Here is a 6,000-nt window from a genome sequence, read left to right on the forward strand (position 1 = left end):
GCATAACGCAAGTGCAAACTGTTAAATAAACTAGTTTTTAAGACAGTAAAAATCTGGTACAGCGTCTTCAAAGCAAGACTAGTTACCAAAAAAGTTGTGCAGGTACCGATATCAAAAACTGTGTATTGCTTAAAGATGCACTAAGTGAGTTTTCTGCTGTAGAATCCATCACCTACCAGTCTCCATGGCGATGTTATTGCTAATCATAACTATTGTGCATTTATCTGTGTGCATATCTGCTGCCCATGTTCAATAAACTTCACTAAAATAAATGTAAAATCTTAAATATAATGATGTTTACTGAGTTTTAGACAAATTATTAAAAAGTACCATATGCTCTTTAAGGTTAGCATTACAAGCTGCTACAAAGGAGATTCTACAGTCTGGAGTTACTGTTGGTAATGTTTTTGTGCCACGAGTTTTAAAAGTGACATTAAGTTCTGCCTTGTCTCACATTACTATTAGAAAAGTACACAAAGAGGCCCTTTCTCTGCTTCTCAGACGGTCCTGGTTTCATTCTTTTTGTAGAATTTGGCTCTAATCCCATCCTGGTTTAGTTATTTAAAGGTTAAATCAATACTTACAGAAGCTTTTGAACTGATTAAACATACTATGGGGATAATGCCAGGTCAAACACAACACATAATACTATTTTTACTAAGATCCAAAGTGGGTAGAGTAGCCAAAAACACTCCAGTAAAATAATATTACTCAAGTAGAAGTAGAAAGTAGTGGTTCAAGTAATTACTCAAGTAACAGTAAAAAGGTATTTGGTAAAACTACTACTCAAGAAAGACTTATGTCGGGACGTAATATCATTTTGAGTTTATGTAATGGGAAGGACAAAATATGAATCCCTCTTATTCAGCTCCGACTGAATTGTTTGTATGTGATAGGTCCGGTGATGTGGAGACTGACCAATCACAGGGCAGCATGAAGATTTGGGCGGAAAGTAGCGCCAAACAAACCAAAACAAACATGGCTTAAGCTTATTTTAGTAGAAATACAGACTAATTTGTTTTTTGTGGTGCAGTGTGAATCACTTTGTGCATTTGTGGACGGGTAAGATGCCTGTGTTTTTCTCTCAGCCTGATCTAACTAATGTTTGATTTTTTTCTTGTTCTGCTGCTGTAACATTGTGGTGTGTAGAACAAAGCAATCTGTCGAGAGCAAGGTTACAAAATGTGGCATTTACAAAAGAAAAATGAGACAAACTAAATCATATCTGCAAAAAACACAAATGTTCAAATCAACATAAAGCTTTTGTCTCTAGACTTATAGTGGGAAGAGTAACCAAAAGTTTTACTCAAGTAGGAGTAAAAGTATGTTGCTGGAAAAGTACTCTGACAAGAACCATTCTTTAAAAAGTCACTCATGTAAATATAACTGTGTACTACCTACCTCTGCATATTATCATCAGAATAATACAAACAGACATAAATATATTCACTTTGTCAGTATTTGCCTCCTTTCTGTGCACTCTGCCAAACTGCATGCTGCCTGTGCCAGAATGGGAAGGTCACTGTCGGGCAGCGAGTGAATGGGCATAATTGTACACAAACGCTGGTATTCGCGTGATTACCCCTTGTATAGAGCCCACTGTTTATGAGCGACACAAAAGACTGAATACACAGGGATTAGGAAGGCTCTGTCTGCTGCGATGGACAGATGAGCTGTATTCACCACAACAGAAGAGCTGTGTAGAGGTGAGAGACCATGAGCACAGGGATTTTAGCTTTGGGACAACACTGCACCAGGTAGCCCCCCTCTGCCCCCCTCTACCCCGCTCTGCCCCGCTCTAGACGGGACAGGCAAATTGGGCTGTGTACCGTTAAAAAAAATATTTTAGTACAGAAATGCTGACTGGATACCGGGAAAATTCTGAACTTTTTTTTTTTTCTTTTCCCCTCGCCTGTATTAGAGCAATATTTGTCTTGTCCCAGATTGTATAAACAGCTCTTGAAGTCAAAATAAGTCTGCTGTGTACTGTCTGCATGCATCTAATTATAAAGTGTTTTACTGTTAAAGAATCACTATCTGTGCGTTAGCATGCTAGTTGTTGTTAGCTTTATCATCACTGCAGAACCGCTCGGGTCCCTAAAAGATGTGTAAAGCACTTATAAACTCATCGTGGTATATAATTAGGATGCTCAAAATGCATAAGGGAAGTGAGAACTAGGTGTTGACGTTATTAAGACAGTAAAAATCTGGTACCGTGCCTTTAATACAGGTTTAGTTACTGAAAAAGTCGTGCAGGTACTGACATAAATAACTGGGTATGGTTTAAAGGTTGACTATGTAACCTTTCTGGCATAGAGTCCATCACCTATGTGTTTCCATGGTGATGTTGTTGCTTTGCCTGGAATGTTCCACAAAGTTACGTAACTTCTCTATCGCCATGGACACAAGCAGGTGATGGCATCAGGGCAAGTTACAGTTTGTAGAGGTTTGGGGCGAGTCTGCACACAGTAAAAAAGGCATGTTTTTCGAGGTTTAGCAATGAAGATAAAAAAAATAATAAAATGAAAGATAGAGAGGATTAATTTTGTACTGTGGAACATTAAAGTTAAAGGAGATGAGCAGGTAGGAAACCATCCACCAGAAAAGTTACACAGTGCACTTTTAAAGGACCCATATTACTATTTTCTGATCTATGTTATAATGTTGTTTCCTCTACAAAAACATATCCGGAGGTGTGTTTTGTTTCATTCACACATGTTTAACACACAAACACTCACACTCCTGCATATTTAGGCTGAGTTCTCTCAAACTGAAAACACTCTACTCCTCCTTGTGATGTCATCAAGTGGTAATACAGGTGCACCACTGTGTTTCCAAACTCCATACACCTTCACTAGAATTACTGGGACGATTTCAGCCCTGAAATTGTCAATCTCTACTCAACTAAAGGTAAAAGGTCACTGTCAACTGGAAAACTATTGCTTCATGACATCACAAGGTGGAACGGCGCGTTTTGAGCTTTGGATGTACACACACTAATAATTAAAGATTACTCAAACAAGCCCAGGTATGTTTTTAATGATGAAACAAGATTATAACATGGCTTAAAGCTCACAAGAGTCTAGTTTATGTCATACAGGACGTTTAAATGCTGGTACTGAAAGATTCCCAGCCGTGTCAGTGAGTCATGTGCTAGTTGTTTGGGACACTGCTGTTTTGTGTGCCAGCATGCCTGCCTTATCAGCCTGCACTCAGCAACTTATTTAAACCATATCAACTGGGCAAAACAAAACATGGGCCAAGGTGAGATAACAGAAGGGTGTGGGGACGAAAATATGAAGCATGGAAACATCTCAGGTTTTCTGGAACAGTATGACATAGACCTATAAGTGTTATCAAAGTCTGTGAATGAAAGTGTTGCTCCTTTGAATTACATAACAGGGCACAGAATTAGGGCAACAGTAGCTCAGTTGGTAGAGTGTGTTTGTCCACTGATCCGAAAGTTGGCAGTTTGAATCCTGCTGCTGACATAAACATCATTGGTTGAGCGGTCAGATCTGCTGACCCACAGGTTGGCGGTGTGATTCCAGCTCTCACAAATGAATGCTGTCGTTGTGTGCTTGGGCAAGACACTTAACCCACCTTGCCCCAGTGTCTGAGTGTGAATGGGTGAGTGGTTCGTGGATATAAAGCCTCAAACTTTCAACATTTACCATGTATTGTTAGAAATTAGGTTACATACATACCATAGTAGTTACTAAGCCTGAATCATTTTGAATAAAGTATTTGCTCATTATTCAATCTTTTTTGCTTTATAAAGGCTAATTGTGTTATCAAATTCATCTTTTTTTTTTTACCTAGAATTGATATCCTGTGAGGTTTTCTGGTTAAGGGGAGTTTGTGTCGGAGTAATAACAAACAGACTAAAAATTTTATCATATGAGTTTTCTATTTATATATAAGTATCCCGGCAATATTTGGGCAATGTTATCAGATCAGTCCATCAGAAATGTGCTGAAACCTGCCATTAATTGTTTTGGTTAAGGTGAATGAACTGTAAAATGAATCATAATCGTACAGAAATATCACTTTATATCCATATTTGAAAGATTGGGGCGACAGTATGATGCTATTGTTGTGTCCTTGGGCAAGACACCCACCTTGCCCCCAGTGTCTGTGTACAGTGGTGTATGTATGTTTGAGTGCCTTGAAGGTAGAAAAGCGCTATGGAAAAATACCAAAATACTTGGATGTTTATTTTTTATTAGCTCTTTTGCAGGCTTTTTGTTTAGATTTAGTATATGATAAACTCATACTATCTCCAAAACAAACCAGTGTGATATTATTATTTTTTTCGGTGTAGTGTCTGCACCAATGTACCAAAAAATGTGTAAATAATTAAATAAATAAAGGAGTATCAACATTTCAGTGACACTCAGGACTAGTGTCACATAAGAGGGTCACGTCCAGCTTCCCGCCCACCTCAGTTCGCTGCTAAACGGCTGATCGCTCTGCACAGTGTTTATTATTAGCAAACTGATATGTGTTGATGAATGTGAATGTGAAGTGTTGTGTCCCTACTTGCACTGGATAAATAAAGTTATTAGATTCAAGCCCCTAGAGGGCGTAGGACCTATTGCTTTCCCAACGATGAGTGCATGGGTAAAGCACTCGTTTTCAACTGTCTTGACGAAGTTGCACGTGAAGCCAATTGACTCAATCTCTACAAAGGTAGAGCGAAGCGCTCATGTCCCCCAAACACACTATCCAAGCACCCATGCCACAGTCATGAGCCATATTTATAACTGCTAAAATGAATGGAAGTCAATGGGAGGTCAACCCCGATATATATATATATATATATATATATATATATATATATATATATATATATATATATATATATATATATATATATTATATATATATATAATGGCCACGCCCCCATACAAACCAGAAGTCGGCCAAGTCGGCTGATTGAAAATGTCTGAAATGCTGTCGGCATTTTTGCTTACCATCTTCCTCTGAGGGGATTTCACCAGGGCTGAACATCACTGAACGTCATCTAGAAGTCAAAACATATTCATTTTATTTTGATAGTTATCACAGTTTGCGATCTAAATTTTTTCAATTTACAAATGTCAAATTGCTTTGGTTTGCACATACAAAGTCTAATTGGGCTCAAATTTGTATCAGTTGCAAAACTCTCTTGTGTAAATCGTCTCATTATGAAAGAAACTAAATTGCCATGATAGCGCCCCCTACAGAATAACAAATAAAGTTGTGTAGAGGGCTGAAAATGAAATGTTACAAAAATTCCATTGGGTCGTCCCAATCACAAAAGTCAATGAGACCCATGTTGTTTTTTTGCACTGTGTTGCCATGGCGACGCACCAAAGTGCCTATGCTATCCTAAAGGGAAAATTTCAAAATTATCCAACATTTCAAAGTAATATAACAATTTAATAGCTTCATTAAAGAATGTGAAATTTGGCACAGTGACTCTTCAGGTTGTCACCATTAAAAAGTCCAAGTCCAGGGGGCCAAAGTTGTATTTTGCACGGTGTTAGCATGGTGATATCTCTAAAACCCGTGTCATTCCATTTTACTGCATCAGTGCTTCCAATGTTTGTTGACTTTGTTTAGTGGCAAGTACAGCCCAAAGCCAGAGACAAGCGGCACGTTAGCACCTCCCTTAGGAAGTGCTGGAACAGCCAAGTGCGAAGCGCGGCCCGCGAGGGCCATTTGATACTGCTTGTGGCTTTAATTTTGATTTGATTTGATTATGTTAAAGTCATAGAACAATTTCTGTCTCATTCCTGTCATTCCTGTACATTTGAACTGCCTGGATTTCGCCTCTTTAAACACAGTCAAATCCTTATAAAAACACCTCACTTCTTGTTTTTGTACGTGTTTTTTGTGGTATACGCAGTACTCAGTAACCACAGTATATAGAGCCAATTCAGCCTGAGATAAACCTCAGCAGCTGCTCTTTTATTACCACATATTTTAGCATCACCTGTCAAAACAAGTCGTGTG

General features: G+C 38.4%; 1 protein-coding gene across 1 annotated transcript in view; it reads right to left on the minus strand.

The window, feature by feature from the left end:
• Window positions 1-5,644, minus strand: part of ivns1abpa (influenza virus NS1A binding protein a) — a 54,578-nt gene extending 48,934 nt beyond the window's left edge. The window contains exon 1 of the mRNA XM_055221374.1: window positions 5,635-5,644. The gene's annotated coding sequence lies outside the window, so the exon portion shown is untranslated. The remainder of the gene's footprint in view (window positions 1-5,634) is intronic.
• Window positions 5,645-6,000: the final 356 nt, after the last annotated feature.

Source organism: Periophthalmus magnuspinnatus, chromosome 4, assembly GCF_009829125.3.
Source record: "Periophthalmus magnuspinnatus isolate fPerMag1 chromosome 4, fPerMag1.2.pri, whole genome shotgun sequence".
Classification (NCBI taxonomy): domain Eukaryota; kingdom Metazoa; phylum Chordata; class Actinopteri; order Gobiiformes; family Gobiidae; genus Periophthalmus; species Periophthalmus magnuspinnatus.